Raw genomic sequence first — 17,833 nt, 5'->3', positions numbered from 1 at the left:
GCTGGACTTTCTTTCTTTCTTTCTTTCTTTCTTTCTTTCTTTCTTTCTTTCTTTCTTTCGACTGCTCTGGGTCTTTGTTGTGGTGTGTGGGCTTAGTTGTGGTATGTGGGATCTTAGTTCCCCAACAGGGGATCGAACCTGGGACCCCTGCATTGGGAGCATGGAGTCTTAACCACTGGACTGCCAGGGAAGTCCCTGAACTTCTTATATTGGGTTTCTTGACTTCCCAAACTGAATGTTCCAAGAGAGAGAAAAGAGAAGCAGCCAATCCTCCTAAAGGCTAGAATTGGTATTGTGTCACTTCTGGCACATTTTATTGGAAATCTGGAGTTAGTGTAGGAGGGGACTATAAAGAAGGCATGGATACCATAGGCATGCACTTTGGCAGGTGTCTTTGAACACTAGCTACCACATAGTGTTGTGGTGAGATATTTGCTATTTGAAAACAGCAAGAATGGGGTACTATTCCTTAATGAAAGACATGATTGTATTATGTTTTGCTCTAGTTCAGCTAGGAACCTTCCTACATATATTTAAGTATGTGTGTGTGTGCATGTGTGTGTGTGTGTGTGTAGATAGATATTTGAAAATTTGAAAATGCATGCAGTCACTGCTTTATGACAGATGATTTAGAGAACATTAACATTTTGTTAGGTGAAATGATATAGGGGAGAATGTGACATAATAAACACTTGACTGGAAGCCAAGGAATTCCTCATCTAAACTAAGAATTAAGACAATACAGTAGTGTGACCTTGGACAAGCTCAAACTTTTCTGGATCTTAGTTTCCTCATCTGTAAGAACCCTTTCATGTTGGAAAGGGACTTTTCACTGATCTATATTGACATTAAACTAATGTTTTAGCACTATTTTAGGACTAATCATCTGTTGTACTCTTACATCTCTCACGACTGAGCTGAAGTATTACATCCTCTGGGATGCCTTCACCCAAATCTAAATCACAACCTTTGTAGAATGATGTGAAGTTCTCAGATTTATGGCAGCCAAGTTATGCAAAAAAGTTTCAAATGTTGTATTCATTGAACAAGTGATTTGCTAAATCAAACAGCAATTCAAAGTATTTAGCAATGGGCTGAAAATATCAACTTTGTCAATTTTAGTTTCTGTTTTTCATCATGAATGTGAAAAATAGGTGAATTTCTCTATGTAGATGCCTCTTTTTATAGTTGCTTAAATTCATGTAATCATATCTTTTTTAGTCAGGGTAGACTAACTGCTAAAACAAACAATCCCAACATTTCAGTGCCTTAACATAATAAAAGTTTGGTTTTTGCTCATGCAATAATTCAACATAGGTGCTCCTGGACAAATAGTTCCTAGGCAGCTCTCCTCTTTCAGTCCTTATGTTCTTGGGGGCTTCTTCATTCTATTGGCGGGTGAGGTGAGAGAGAGAGGATTGCGCATGAGAGATCTTTATGGTCCGTGTCTGGAAGTGATGTTCTTTTTTTCTGCCTGCATTCCGTTGGCCAGAACTCAATCACATAGCTCCTCATAACTGCAGGGGAGGCTGGGAAATGTAGTTTTGCTATGTGCCCAGAAAAGAGAAAGATTAGATTGCTATGTGTTAGTTGGTGAGCAGCTTGCACCCTCTGTGCCAGTGTCCATCTTTCGTTATATTTTACTCCATAGACCTCTGACATTTATTTATCTGTATGTGCTTTCTATTTTTTACCTTAATGTTAGAGACGTGTGAGTAGAGAGAATAGAGAGAAGTGTTTGGACGGGTTTCAAAGGATCTTCTACTGTATCAATGAACCTTTGTGTTTATGGTAGAGTGACTGGGGTTATGGCCTCAGGGTGGGATGAGGAGAAGGAGGCTTCTTGGCGAATAGTTTCTCTGATTCACTAAATGCTCCATTAGAAAAAAAGTCTTAGTTTAAAGCTGATAATTCATTACCAGCTAAAATGCTGCCTTATAGTAATTCCTTTAATTCCCAGCACATTAAAATCCAAAGTGATTGGCAGATTGTAGTCTGAAGAACAGAAAAAAAATAAATTTCACTGTTTGAATGATTTTGCATCTTGATAGCTCCCTTGGGTCCTTTCTGTTTTCACCCTAAATAGCCAGAGTCCTTAGAAACACAGAACTGCTCATTTTCTAGCCCACTAGAGGTAGTGCCAGCCAGTGCTTTGATGATTGGGCTTCCTGAGGCTCACACTGTCAGATTTATGAAGCGCAAGGAAGGTATTTCAGTAATGGGGCAAAATTCACTTCCAAGGAGGGGAAATGTCAGCCACGTTGCTAGTTCATGTCAACCTAGATCAGTGGAAAGATAGTCTCCCTGACCATGTGCAGAAGACTGTGTCCTTTTTTTGGCTAGCTCTCCACATCTGTCACTAATATAAATGAATCTTAGTAGAACATGTTGAAGATGAAAAAGACAAAAAGGAGACATCATATTTTTTATTGTCTTTATGTTAAACAGTGTCTTGTTTCTAGAAATGCTTTAAATTTGAAAACTGACTTAGCTGGAGTTGTTTGGGATGGAGAGGGTACAGAAAATGGCAAAATTTAACTGCCGTCCTCAAGTCTACCAGTGACTGCGGACTAGATTATGAAAACAGAGTTGAATGGGGTCATTTTCAAGCTTACAATGAGTCTGTTTTAGTCTCACTGATATTTTTGCCAAAGATTTTTTTCCTTGCATGCTAATTAGATCCTTCTCCGACTTAGCCTTACTTAATCTTCTACTTTGAAAACTCTTAATCAAGTATCGCCTAATGGTTGCATTTAGAATGAAAAAATAAGGAACTTTATTGCTGTTATCAACATAAAACTAATGCCTACTACTAACTAACTAGTTTGGGGGCAAGTTACTGAATTCTCTGGGACTTACTTTTTCTACCTCTGATACATGATGATTCTGAACTAAATATTCTCCGAGGTTCCTTTCAGTTGTAATGATCTGTGGCATTTCCCAATCTTCTGAGGTGAGAAGGAATATGGTGGATTATATTTTTCAGAGGGCCCAATTAATAGTTCCCCAGTTCTCTAACCAGATTCTGTACAAATCGAAAGAAGGCTGGAGGCCAAAACGTCACTCTATTCTGATGGAGGACTTCTGTCCTCTGTGGGTAGCTCAGTCCCAGTAGGAAAAAGGAAAGCTGATCTGCGCATGCCCAGTTTATTCACCTCAAATTTACTCATCAGACAAATCACTTCTGTATCCCAGAGGTGGAGACAGGAAGGGACAGAGAGAAGCCAGGAGCAGAATGCAGTAGACTTCCACTCCCTTGGAAAGCAGCATCAGGAATGGAAGAATCCTTTCCTGCTACTGATATGTTAGAGCAGAAGATACAAACTGGGAGATATATGTCAGTAACTGTGGGTCAGATCATGGAGGCTCTTGAAATAAAAGGCAATAGGGAGTCACTGTAGGTACTTGAGAAGGAGCAAGATGAAAACAATTTAAAGAAAAGCACAACTCAGTAATAAATTAAAAAAAAAAGTTTGGAGAGCAAAGAGGGACTGGATGTTAGAAAAGGAAAGAAGTAATTAAGGCTTAGGCATTTTGTTTTTGGAAGACATACTTCAAGAATGAAGAAGAAATACAGGAACAGGCTTATCCTGTGTTGATCCAGAGGATAGAGTTATATAATCTAAAGTGGAAGTTATGCTAATATTGAAAACTTTGGTTCAGTATAAGGAAGAGCTCAGGATTAGAGGTGTTGAAATGTGTATTAGGCTATCAGTCAGGTTTTTCATAGGGAAAAAGTCACCACTGTGAGTCACGTCTGGTCCACTTTCATGTTTTCTTTGACTTCAGGCAGTGTTTTAAAACATTTGAATAAGCAGTTAATATTTAGTAATTTTAAAAAGTCACCAAAAGTCTGGATTTCAGATTCTTCTTGAACTAGCACCACTGGACCTACCTGAAGACAACAGTTGGACAGAGCTCTGTAAGGTCTTCCCCATGTAGACAAGGCGTGTGCTTTACTGTTTGCCATGGTCCTCACCATTCCTTATTGTATGGCATCTACTTTTCTCATTACCTGCCTGGTCCCTATGTAGGCATTTGACTTTTCAACAATTGTTGTATTGGGAATTTCTACACTGAGAGGGAAAATGAATTCAATAGCTCTTGACTCACAACTTCTCTGATTCCAAGTTCTTTGGCCATTTATGTATAACTTAATCTCATTTTAAATAAGACCGGTTTCCTCCTGTGATGTGCTATTTTCATTATCATTTTTTCATTTCGTTATTTCATTTTCATTGTTCTGGTAATATTTATTTTTCCTTTAGAGCAACTATGTGAGGTTTTCAGCTGGCATTAAGCATAAAAATAGCGAACAGGATCTGTAGATAGGCCTGAGCCCACGCAAGTAGGGACGTGGCCAAATTTGCTAGAGGCACTACTTCTCCCTCACAGTGCTCCATCACTGAGAATGCGGGCTCCCCTGAATACTTGCTGTAGGTGCATTGTCCCAGCTTGCCCTCCCAAGTCACTATTTAACAAGGCCTCACAGCACTCTACATGGTTCCTGGTTGGCCTATTGGACTGCTAAGCATGGCTTAATTTTTGAAAAGTGAGTCCAAGGCCATGACAGAGTGGTTATGTAGTCCATAGTCAGCACAAAGAAACCTGATCCACGAGGAAGTAGATAAGGCAGGGAATGATCCTAGAGAAGCTAGGAAAACATGCAAAGGATGTCAGGGGATAGAAACAAGGGGAGGCCAGATGGTCAAGGGGGCATCAGTAGGGCAGAGGAGGGACTGACAGGAAAGGGACAGAACAAAGTGTGGGTGCATTACAGAGTGGGTGCAGGATAAACTTTGTCAAGTAGGGATTCTGATTACTGTTGTCACCTTTATGGATAATTTGGTACTGGGCTAGAGGTGGGTTAATTTTGTGTTTGCCTCATCTCGTTGACTGACCATGGCTTGTTATCTCATTTCTTTATAATTATTGACAGAGAGCTGATAAATTGATGAACACTTGATATTATGACAAAAGGAAAAGAAACCCTAGATACTAAGGAATATGTATATTAATAATGATAAAACCACTACAATACAACATATATATGCAGCACTTTACCTCATAGGGTGGCTTTTCACTCACAAATGTTGCCCCATCTCTGGGATATGTCCCAGAAAATGAAATAGAGTATATATCCTTGGGTATCACCAAACTAAAGCCCATGATCTGTCTCAAGGCTCATGCTACAATAAAGCCTCTTTTTCTTCCATGACATAAATATCAAATATCAGAGCCATATGTCAACCTGTTACTTCCCTTCAATAATTTTTTTTTTTAATAAACATTATGTTGATGTTAGAGAAGAACTGGATTGTCAAATCTGCATCTTTATTTATTTATTTGTTTATTTTTTGGCCACACCACGTGGCATGTGAGATATTAATTCCTGGACCAGGGATCAAACCCGTGCCCCCTGCACTGGAAGCGTGGAATCTCAACTACTGGACCACCAGGGAAGTCCCCCTGCTTTAATAATTTATATCAACCACAAACATTTAACTAAGTGTAAATTCCAAAATATGATAATTGACAAGTTTGCAGTATGTTAGAGTTTATCTAGTGATTGCATGTATACGCCTTTTAAAATTCCTCATAACACTGTGATGAGACGTGACTTCCAATCATAAATTGCATGCTCCTGCCACTGTACTGTACTGCCTTTCTGCTGCTCTTAGTTCCTGGTTTTTGCTAAAATGCATTTTCTGTAAGCCCTTCAATATAGCAAATCACCACAAAATCGACTGTGTACTCCCCAAAGAATAATGTTATAATTGAGGGTTGCCTTCTTCACTTAAAACATGAAATACCATATTAAATAAATCAAAGATTAACTACAGTATTTCCTCTTTAAAAGATAATAAAATTAAGTCCTATAAAATGGAAAGGAATGTCTATACGTGTTGATTACACAAGGGCTCAAATATAGCATAGTTTATATAAAGTTTGGAAAAATTCTAGCTCTCCTTTATCATAAATACCACCCACCTAAAGTGAACATGCTGGTTAAAATAACCATCAATTAAGTATGCAAGACAGACCTATGTATTTTAATGAAACAGAGTACAAAAATATTCAATGACAGGGTTTTAGGTTCTACATTGCAACTAACCTTTCAGAAACCAACACTCGTGTAGTTTTAGTTTAGCATCAAAGATGAAAATCCATAATTATCTGAAAAGATTATTAAAAATACTCATATATATATGTGTGAGGCTGAATTTTTTCATATCCTTTAACCATAATAACAAATTAAATGCAGAAACAGACATGAAAATCCAACAATCTTCTCAAAAGACCGACAAGAATGCAACTTGCAAAAATATAAAATATAAAGAGATCCACTGTTCTCACTACACTATTTTATTTTGGAAATAGTTATTTTTATAAAAATATACTATTTCTTTTGATATGTAATGGGTTATTAATATTATTCTAAATGAATAAATGAATATTTTTTAAAACTTAAAAAATGTAACCATCAGTTAAACATTTACTTAGTAATTATTTTCTTGTCATTTTAGATTTAGGAGAACTTTTGTGGTATTATTTTTATGATCTGCATCTTTCAAAAGTTGGGCAGAACAGATGGTTGTTGCATTCTGTTGCAGGTTGGGGTCTCTGGGAAGCAGACTCAAAGATGGAGTTTGGCATACAGGATGTTTTTTATGGAAAAGCATTGGGATCAATGCCCTGTGGAAGGGTGGGGGAGGAGGGAGGCAAAGGGAGAAGGAGAGCTGACCTAAGAGCTGTGTTGGCACACCCCACAGGGGGCTGTGGAGTGAAAATGGCTCATCAGAGTTTTACTGCGTTAGGGTAAATTATGGCTGCCAGATAAAATACAGGACACACAGTTAGATTTGAATTTCAGATTCAAATTCGAATGGGACATACTTCTACTAAAAGATTATTCATTGTTTATCTGAAATTCAAATTTAGCTGGCTGTCTTGTATTTTCATCTGCTACAGCTGGCAGTGCGAGCCAAAATGGGCAGGCTTTTATATCCCGGCCTGTTATTGCATGTGGATCACTCAGGGGATGGTGTGACCCTGAGCACCCCTGGGAATGGCATTACTCTCTGCTACTGAAGCAGTCCCTAAAAGGGCTGACACCTAAGGGCTGTCTGCTGACACCACTCCCAGCAGCTGGGGCAACAAGTCCTTTCTTCAGTGGCATCTGGGCAGCCCAGCTCCATGTCAGTTGCGCTACAGGCAGACCTCCGAGATATTGCTGTTAGGTTTTAGATCACCGCAATAAAGCGAATGTTGCAGTAAAGCGAGTCAAACGAAGTTTTTGGTTTCGAGTGCATGCTACATCTATTTAAATTACAAAATGTTAAACAAAATTACAAAATGTTAAAAAGCACTAAAGCCCTTCCCGAACATTTAACTTTAACAGATATTACTGCGTACCTTTTAAAATAAAATGTTGTAAAAATACAGGCATACCTCGGAGATATTGTGGGTTCGGTTCCAGACCACCACAACAAAGCGAGTATTGCACTAAAGCAAGTCACATGAAATTTTTGGCTTCCCGGTGCATATGAAAGTTATGTTTACACTACACTTCAGTCTATTAAGTGTACAAAAGCACTATGTCAAAAAAAAAAAAAAAAAAACAAACCCAACAACATACACACCTTAATTAAAAAATACTTTATTGCTAAAAAAATGCTAACCATCGCATGAACCTTCAGCGAGTGGAAATCTTTTTGCTGGTGGAGACTTTTGCCTCGATGTTGATGGCTGCTGAATAATCAGGATGGTGGATGCTGAAGGCTGGGCTGGCTGTGGCAGTTTCTTAAAATAAGGCAATAATGAAGTGTGCCACATCGATGATCTCTTCTTTTCATGAAAAATTTCTCTGTAGCGTGCAGTGCTGTTTGACGGCATTTTACCCACAGTGGAAATTCTTTCAAAATTGGAGTCAATCCTCTCAAATCCTGCTACTGCTTTATCAACTAAGTGTATGTAATATTCTAAATCCTTTGTTGTCATTTCAACAATCTTCACAGCACCTTCACCAGGAGTAGATTCCATCTCAAGAAACCACTTTCTTTGCTCATCCATAAGAAACGACTTTTCATCCATTAAAGTTTTATCATGAGATGGCAGCAATTCAGTCACATCTTTAGACTCCACTTCTAATTCTAGTTCTCTTGCTATTTCCACCACATCTGCAATTACTTCCTCCAATGAAGTCTTGAACCCCTCAAAGTCATCCTTACAGGTTATAATCAACTTCTTCCAAACCCCTGTTAATGTTAATATTTTGACCTCTTCCCAGGAATCGCCAGTATTCTTTTTTTTTTTTTTTTTTTTGCTAATATTCTTAATAACATCTAGAATGGTGAATCTCTTCCAGAAGGATTTCAACTGACTTTGCCCAGATCCATCAGAGGAATCATTGTCTCTAGCAGCTATAGCTTTGTATTTCTCAAATAATAAGACTTGAAAGTCTAAATTACTCCCTGATCCATGGGTTGCAGAATGGATGTTGTGTTAGCAGGTATGAAAACAACATTAATCTGTAACGTTGTACATCCCCCTAAGAGCTCTTGGTGACTAGGTACATTGCCAATGAGCTGTAAGGAATCTTTTTTTTCTGAGCAGTAGGTCTCAACGGTGGGCCTAAAATATTCAGTAAACCGTGTTGTAAACAGATGTGCTGTCATTCTTTGTTCTCTCATTTAGAGAGCACAAGCAGAGTAGATTTAGGATAATTCTTAAGGGACCTAGGATTTTTAGAATGGTAAATGGGCATTGGCTTCAGTTAAAGTCACCAGCTGCATTAGCCTCTAACAAACAAGAGAGACAGCCTGTCTTTTGAAGCCAAGCATTGACTTCTCCTCTCTAGCTATGGAAGTCCTAGATGGCATATTCTTCCAATATAAAGCTGTTTCATCTACATTGAAAATCTGTTGTTTAGTGTAGCCACCTTCATTAATTATCTTAGTTAGATCTTCTGGATAACTTGCTGCAGCTTCTACATCAACACTTTAAAAAAATTATTTATTTATTTATTTATTTACTTTGGGCTGTGTTGGGTCTTTGTTGCTGCACGTGGGCTTTCTCTAGTTGCGGCTAGTGGGGGCTACTCTTTGTTGCAGTGCGTGGGCTTCTCATTGTGGTGACTTCTCTTGTGGAGCACGGGCTCTAGGTGTGTGGGCTTCAGTAGTTGTGGCACGTGGGCTCAGTAGTTGTGGCTCACAGGCTCTAGAGCGCAGGCTCAGTAGTTGTGGCACATGGGCTTAGTTACTCCGAGGCATGCGGGATCTTCCCAGACCAGGACTCGAACCCGTGTCCCTTGCATTGGCAGGGGGATTCTTAACCACTGCACCACCAGGGAAGTCCCTACATCAGCACTTGCTGCTTCACCTTGCACTTTTATGTTATGGAGATGTCGTCTTCCCTTAAATCTTATGAACCAACCTCTGCTTGCTTCAAACTCTTCTTCTGCAGCTTCCTTACATCTCTCAGCTTTCACAGAATTGAAGAGAGTAAGAGCCTTGCTCTGGCTTAAAGAAATGTGTCTCGTTTGATCCTCTATCCAGACCACTCAAACCTTCTCTGTATCAGCAACAAGGGCTGTTTCACTTTCTTATCGTTCGTGTGCTCCTGGAGTAGCACTTTTCATTTCCTTCAAGAACTTTTCCTTTGCATCACAACTTGGCTAACTCTTTGGCACAAGTAGCTTAGCTCTCGGCTTATCTCAGCTTTCCATGTGCCTTCCTCATTAAACTTAATCATTTCTAGTTTTTGATTTAAAGTGAGAGATGTGCGCCTCTTCCTTTCACTTGAACAAGTGTTCAATGGGCTATAGTAGGATTATTAACTGCCCTAGTTTCAATATGTTGTGTCTCCGGGATTAAGGAGACCCAAGGAGACGGACAGAGACAGGGGAATGGCCAGTTGGCGAAGAGTCAGAACACACACAACATTTATTCAGTTCCCTATCTTATAAGGGCATGTTTTGTGGTACCCCCAAACAATTACGATAGTAACATCAAAGATCACTGATCATAGATAACCATAAAAAATATAATAATAATGAAAAAGTTTGAAATATTGTGAGAATTACCAAAACGTGGCACAGAGACAGGAAGTGAGCTAATGCTGGTGGAAAAATGGCGCTGATAACTTGCTTGATGCAGAGTTGCCACAAACTTTGAATTTGTAAAAAATGCCACATCTGTGAAGCACAATAAAGCAAAGTGCAATAAAATGAGGTATGCCTGTATCTTGTTGCTAGTGTTGTTGTTTTTAACATTTTGCCGTAGCAAACAGAAATACTCCTGGATCATGTCCAATTTATTTTTAGGGCTTGTGCATCACAGTTTGGTTTAATTTTTTTTTTAATTAATTAATTAATTTATTTATTTATGGCTGTGTTGGGTCTTCGTTTCTGTGCGAGGGCTTTCTCTAGTTGTAGCAAGTGGGGACCACTCTTCATCGCGGTGCGTGGGCCTCTCACTATCGCGGCCTCTCTTGTTGCGGAGCACAGGCTCCAGACGCGCAGGCTCAGCAATTGTGGCTCATGGGCCTAGCCGCTCCACGGCATGTGGAATCTTCCCAGACCAGGGCTCGAACCCGTATCCCCTGCATTGGCAGGCAGACTCTCAACCACTGCGCCACCAGGGAAGCCCAGTTTGGTGTAATTTTGATCATATTTTCTATTTGGTTATCAATATTGTTTTGTTGGCATTTTAAAATAAAGTTGTTTTGTTCAAGGACAGTCAACTCCACAGTCTGTTTCTCATGTTGGTGTGGAGTGTGTGTGTGTGTGTGTGTGTGTGTGTGTGTGTGTTATTGCCAGCTGTGATATGGATAATAAGCTACGTGTGCCGTGATATTTGAGAGTGGGATGTATAGCTATTTAGATATACAAATAGTTTAGATTAGTTTTTCCAAAACTTACTTGTTGATATTGAAATTCTTTTCTTAGTTTTTTTGGCCAGGTCACACAGCTTCAAAACATTTTGTTTACAGTTTATCTCAGTTCATCCAAACATTTTATTACATGGAAAAACTTCATGGTTTCTGCAAGGGCATTTTCAGCATGCAATCTATCTCTCAGATAATTTATCAGAATAACAAACACAAAGTCTTAGAATTGGAGTCTGGAGAAGGCTAGAGTTTATCTTTTTCTTCTAGAGAAGTGATTGTCTGTCTCTATCATTTGTTTTCTATCTCCAAGTCATGTCTATATCCATGACATGAATAGTCTAACACCATGACAATCTAACAGGAATAATATAGCTAGTTCAGTTTTAATGTATGTGCTGCAATATAGTAAATGACAAAATTGTGCAAAAGCAAATTATATGATTTAAGGAGCTATGTGTTAGCCATTCTTTTTGCCTCAGAACAACAATATAAAAATATTTAATGAATGCTGATCAGGGTTTAAGCTTTCTTTGTTATGTCATTAGAAATCTGAACATGCTAATATGCTGGCAAAAGCTAATATTAATTGATAAAGGTAGATTAATAAATGTTGCTAGTTATAATTATAATTAAACTAAATTGAATAGGTGGCTATGTTGGTTAATTTAAAATTTAGAAAAAATTAAATTCTCTGGTAAGGGAGGATCTTGGCCCTCTCTTGTGGAATGCTATTTCAATGTAAGAAACAAATATCTGGACCATAATTAGGTTTTGTTTTGGAGTTATACAAATAATTGTATAGAATGGCTGTATTCAAAAGTCTGTAATGTGAAGTAAGGAACATAATTCAGAACATTTTGTGCATGAGTCAATGTGTCTGTGGTTTTAAACAGACAAAAATAAAATTAAAAATTCTATTTATAGCCAAGTGCCATGATTTCAAAATGCTTTTGAAGAAAATTTCAGATCGTTTTAAGTGTTTTGTTTTGGGGCTGTGGCCAAATAAATTATACAGCATCAGTGTTTTTCAGCTCCAGTTTCAAACAAAATTAATTTCTAATTAAATGTGGAATGGGTAGAGGATTGAATTTTAGTAATTTTTTGGTGAATTTTATTACTACACTTGATAAATTGATAGGGTTTGTGAGTCATTATGTTATGGTTGGGAGTTTATTCTTTGGAGTTAGGCAAACATGCTTCCTGACCCAGTCCTGCTTCATATGACCCTGGATAAATTATTTGACTTCTACAAGCCTCAGTTCCCTCATCAGTCAAAATGGGATAGTGGCTCCTTCATAGAACTGCATGAGGATTAAACGAGATCATTCAGGTAAAGTGCTTAACAGGGTATCTAGCACATCTTGCAGGTGCTGCATAAATAATCTTTTCTTCCTCCTCCTTCTGTTTGTTATTATTTCCTGTGTTCTTTTTTGTTTCTCACCAAATTTGGCACTACCTAAAACATGATTTAAGATGCTGCAGTTGTTGAATTCTTAGGATATACTGAGGGTATTACAAGAAACTCATTGGATGAGAAAATTGTCCCTTGGAAATATTTGAGACACAAAAGACAAGAGAAGTAGGAGAACAATAGGTATTTTATTTGAATGAATTACCTCCAAAGATGTGTGGCACCTCTCCCCATAGTTATGCTGCCAAGCTATGGAACTGGGCTTAGAGGAACTGATGCTGTTGGGACCTAGACCTGGTAGCTATGTCCTTCTTTATCTTTACATAGCAATGTCAAGTGGAAGACCGGAAATGAATTACATTGCAGACTGACCAGGATTTTTGCAAGTCAATTTTTTAAAAACAAACTATTTACAAAGTACAATGAAAAGTACTGGAAAGCCTGGAAAAGGGGACTCTGAATCCAGTCCCAAGTCACCACAGATTGGTGTGACCTTGGGCAATAAGGTCTGCATCTTTGTTTCTACAACAATGGGTTTGAACTCCTATATGACTTCAAAGGTAACTTCTGGCTCAAATGTTTTCTAATGCTGTATTTTCTTAGATTTTGCAGCAATTGTACTAAGCTAATTTTTTAAGCTTTCCTCGTTCAGGGTTAACTTGTTATAAAAGCAGAAATAGGGAAGAAGACCTTTGGAACAGCGCAGGACTTGAATTCAGGGTTCCAATTCGAGTTCTTGATGTCTTGTTCTGGTGTGTGATCTTGGGAAATCCCTCTACCTAGTGTATCTTAACTCTGCTTCACATTCAATTAAACTGGGAGGAATTGTAAAACACTGATGTTGGATTCCAGTCCTGAAGATTCTAAATACTCAGCCATCAATAGATTGTTAAAGCTTTCCAGGTGATTAGAATGTGCAGCCAGGATTGAGGATCACTGCAAAAACCAGGGGGCCTTAGTGTCCTTGCATCCAAGATGGAGCTCCTAAAAAGAATAGCAATAACTGTCTTCTCTGTGTGACAGAATTGAAGATCTAATAAAATAGATAAAAGCACTTTGCGATGTGTAAACACATAGTAATGATTAAAGCAGGCTTTATTAAAGGGTTTAACTATTGTTATGCAAATGCTAGGGATTAGCACTAGTATATTAATTCTGCTGATGGGATTCTAACCTTTTATATAAAATTTACTTGCAGTCTCTAAAAGTAGTTGAGGACTTCCTTCCCCTATTAGTACATAGCAATTTACTTCTGCAGAAACCCAAGTGCTGCTCTGTGACCCAGAGAGGGTTTAATAATGACATGTCACCTCAGTGATTATTCTCAATAAACACAATTCTTCCAAGTTTTGCATAGCATAGTTCATCCCCACAAGTCATCACGACATGCTTGTTTATCCCTTTGTACTACAGCTTGTAAGTGCACCAAACTGCGATAAACTAGCCGAATGTTTGCATAGTGGGGAGAAAAATCAACTGTTTTAAAAATGTATCCTGTTCCTACTTAACCTTCGTTTAACATAATATCCCTTAAGAACTAAATTTTACGTGTCTCCAGTGGTTATCTTTCTTCAGATATTTTCACGCTTTGACACTATGACACATTTTTGTCTGTTCAACTATTCTTTTAGAAATATGTCAGACTTCCCTGGTGGTGCAGTGGTTAAGAATCCTCCTGCCAATGCAGGGAACATGGGTTCGAGCCCTGGTCCGGGAAGATCCCACATGCCACGGAGCAACTAAGCCCGTGCGCCACAACTATGATCCTGCGCTCTAGAGCCCGCGAGCCACAACTACTGAGCCCGTGAGCCACAACTACTGAAGCCTGTGCACCTAGAGCCCATGCTCCGCGACAAGAGAAGCCACTGCAATGAGAAGCCCGTGCACTGCAGTGAAGAGTAGCTGCCGCTTGCTGTAACTAGAGAAAGCCCGCGTGCAGAAACGAAGACCCAATGTGGCCAAAAAAAAAAAAAAAAAAAAAAGAAATATGTCTGTGACCATTGCAGTTTTGGTAATAAATACTTTTGCTTTGCCCAGTAGTGTTGAGTAAAGTCACACCTTGACTTCTGAAATTGGCCCACTGCGGTCTGTCCCTCAGAATGAGCAGGTGTATTTAACATAGACTCGCAGACTTATTTTTCATGATCTTCAAGGCTGCCTGTTCGGCTCTCTATACTGGCTACCTTGCAGCCACTCTTCAGGACTGAGTTTGAGGAACACAAACGCAGGGCACTTATAGTGATGGGCTCCAGAAAGGGCTGTCACTGGGTGTGTTACTCCATCCGCTGACCTGTCATGACTGTAGCCTTCATTCAGCATCTCTCTGCTCACCAGAAAATACATCTTGGCAAAAAAAAAAAAAAAGAAAAAAGTCTGGAATCTTTTCTGTATCTGTATTTTTTTGGCGAATGATTTCTGACATTTCTCTCCGTTGTCTAAGTCTGGAAATGATCTCGAAATGGAGGAATGCTTCTTTCTTTAGGAATCCCTTCAAGTGCTGAATGTTCTTAAGAAATAAGCAATTACTGATTAAACAAATAGTAAAGTTCAGTGAAGAGCTAGCTCTTTTGCAGTTAGAGCTATGTATACTGTTGCACATGCTTTTCTGCTCACAAGCATATTAATGCAGTTGATAAAAAAGTTTAACCTTAAGTCAATATAAATATATACATAGTTTAAAATGGTAGGTTGACAAACTAGGGCCTGCAGGCTGCATGATTTTTACATTTTTTTTAAGTGTTGTAAAAAAATACCAAGAATATGCATCAGAAACCATATGGCACACAAGGTCTAAAATATTTACTATATGACTCTTTAGAGAAAATGTTTGCTGACCCCAGAACAATGCGGAAAGTACAAATAATAGAGCTCACTTATTTTTGGCTTTTACCAGAAAGTACGCTGTCTTGTGTTGAGAAGCCGGAGCTGGGGGACTGAACTAAGAACATGCAGATTATGACCCACTGAAAGGTCGGGGCGGGGTGTGGGGCACAAGTCACCCACATGGGCAGGCAGGTAGCTCTCTCAGCATCCGAGATCCCACTTTGGCGAAGTGTAATCCCTAGGGTCATGTGGATTGAAGGCACAGTTTCAGTACACCCACACAAAGGAAGCAGAGTCACAAGATTTATTACTTACAGATCCCAGAAGCTGGGGGTGGGAGGTAATGAGCTGGGGGAAGGGCAGTCCTCTGTCCCAGGTCACCAGTGAGCAGGAGATAAAGAGGGCAGCAAGCAGCTATCACTTCTAAGAAGGTTGGGGCGGAGGTCACTGACTTTTCACGGGCTTAACTCTAAGTAGCTATGTGAAGAGGTGCCCAGGAAAAGCACAATGCGCACTTAAGGCAGGAATCCTGAAGTCAAGCCCTTATCCACATTGTTCAGACTCTGAGTGCGAGCAGGGTTATCATACTGTAAAATGCCTCTGCAGCAAGTCAGAGAAACAAAAGTTGTTTTTCTCATCACACTTTTTCCCTTGGAGGCATTAATTTTCACTTGTAAAATCGGTCTTCACAGCCAGTCTAAAAAGAGAATGAAGAACCTCCTCTAGCAGAGTCTGTAACGGAATTCTCTGCTCCCAGCCAGCTCTCTGGATGGAGCTGCCCTTGAATCAGAGCTGCCGCCCTTTGACCCTCGTTTGTGCAGTTGCTCTCACTCCCCCAGACCTCTCCTCAGCATCATCGCCATCCACCAATTTGCTGCACACCTTCTTTGACCTTGGCTTTTTGGTCAAATGATTTATCCATTCTAATTGCTGTTGTGAATCTACTTGGCTACATTGCCCTACTTTTTCACCTGCTTTCATCTTCCAAGGCCCCTCTTCTGTGATCCTTTTTTCTACCTTCTCTCCCAGAATTTCAGCCCTGTTGAGGCAGATGCCTTCCAAATCTAATATTTCTACCCTTTTACTTGCTCTTGTGCAGGCCCAGTTTCCTCACTGGTTTCAAGGCAGGTCCGGTCTGCCCCCTGCAACAAATGATAGCAAAGAGAGGACTTCTGGTGTCTTCCCTCACCGGCCCAGCTGAACCACTTCTGCGAGTAGCACGGCTACCCTTTGTGGACGCTGCTTGCACACACCCTTCCTTGTGTTCACTTCGTATCCATATCGCTTGCTGTAATTTTCTTCCCATGGACCTTCTGGCCGCTTGCTTTCACCTACGACTACAGCAGTTTTTCGCATCTACTAAGTTCACCAGGCCACTCCAGTGGTCCCTGATGCTCTTGGGATCCAGCACACATGTCTAACCAGAGCTATTACAGCACCCAAACTTCTGGTACATTCCTCCCTTCATTCCACTCCAGCTTGCTGAATCCCTCCCTCCTACCTGTGAGTGCCCCTCTACCCAATACATATTTATCAAATGCTGACTCCATTCTGGGTACTATGCTAGGCTCTACAGATCAGGGATGAATGAGACACAGCTTAAGTCTCAGTGTTTTTTGACAGGGGAAAGATGATATGCACAGACATGAATATAGAGCAAAGCAGTAGATGATGATGGACAAAATTACCAAATATTATAAGCACAGAGGAGACTATTTAGAACTAGACTCTCTAACAATAAACATTCCAAGCTACCTAATGAGACTATTACTAAATCGAACAAATTAACTGCTTAAAGAATATTTGATTCTGTTCTTAACCTCCCCTTAAATATATGGTTTAAGGGCCAAACTTCTAGTACATTCTTTTCTGAGTGATTTACTCCTTCTCTGACTCACTATCTCATTTACTAATACATTATCTAGGCTCTGGTCGAGTCTGTAAACATTAAAGTTCTGTAAATAAATGCAGTTTTTGGATTACAGTGCAAAAGAAAAACATCTTTTTTTTTTTTTTGCAAATACTTCCGCTCCTTACTAGAAATGGAATTCAGTCCTTATCCTGTTCCCCAAGTGCATGGAATGGTGACTGCTGACTTGTTGGTATGCAGGTGGTCTGGGTAACTCACGGCTTTATTAATTGGAAGAGGGTTTGAGAGGTTGTTACTCAATTGTAAGAGATGCCTTTTAAAGAACTTTGCCTCTGGGCATCTTTTGCCTTTCATTTCCTTTTCCCTTCTCATTCCTTGTCCACCTCCTTTGCCCCCAAGCCCTTTTCCGGGATTATATCATTATATCAAATATAAATTGGGAAAACCTAGCCAGGACATGCTTGTCTTGAGGGAGACACCCCCAAGAGCACTGAGCTGCAAGTAGGAACTATGGGGAGGTGGGCATGTTCACCATTTTGCCCCATGTGCCTCCTGCTACTGGTACCACCGCTGGTCTATTCATTCATGACATATTTTGAGAGACTTCTCTGTGCCACAAACACCACGCTAGGTTCTAGGGACACAAACTGAGCCAAAAGGAAAACTGTTGCTGCCCACATTTGGGGGAGGTAGCATCAATGACAAGTTCACATGAATAAATGTGTGATAACAAATTGATATCCTAGCTCTGATAGAAAGAGGAAGAGCCAATATTAGTGCTTAATTCTCTAACAATTCTGAGATCTCTGGTCTGTGTGTGTGTGTGTGTCTGTCTCGTC

At 39.6% G+C, this 17,833-nt stretch overlaps 1 long non-coding RNA gene across 1 annotated transcript in view; it reads right to left on the bottom strand.

Moving 5' to 3' along the window:
* The window catches only part of LOC309631140, a 283,441-nt gene that overhangs the window by 30,478 nt on the left and 235,130 nt on the right, over positions 1–17,833 (bottom strand). The gene's annotated exons all lie outside the window — the stretch shown is intronic.

The sequence above is a fragment of the Balaenoptera borealis genome (assembly GCF_965194805.1).
Source record: "Balaenoptera borealis genome assembly, chromosome: 6".
Lineage (NCBI taxonomy): Eukaryota > Metazoa > Chordata > Mammalia > Artiodactyla > Balaenopteridae > Balaenoptera > Balaenoptera borealis.
The sequence above is the reverse complement of the archived record's forward strand: the minus strand, read 5'-3'. Positions and strand labels throughout refer to the sequence as shown.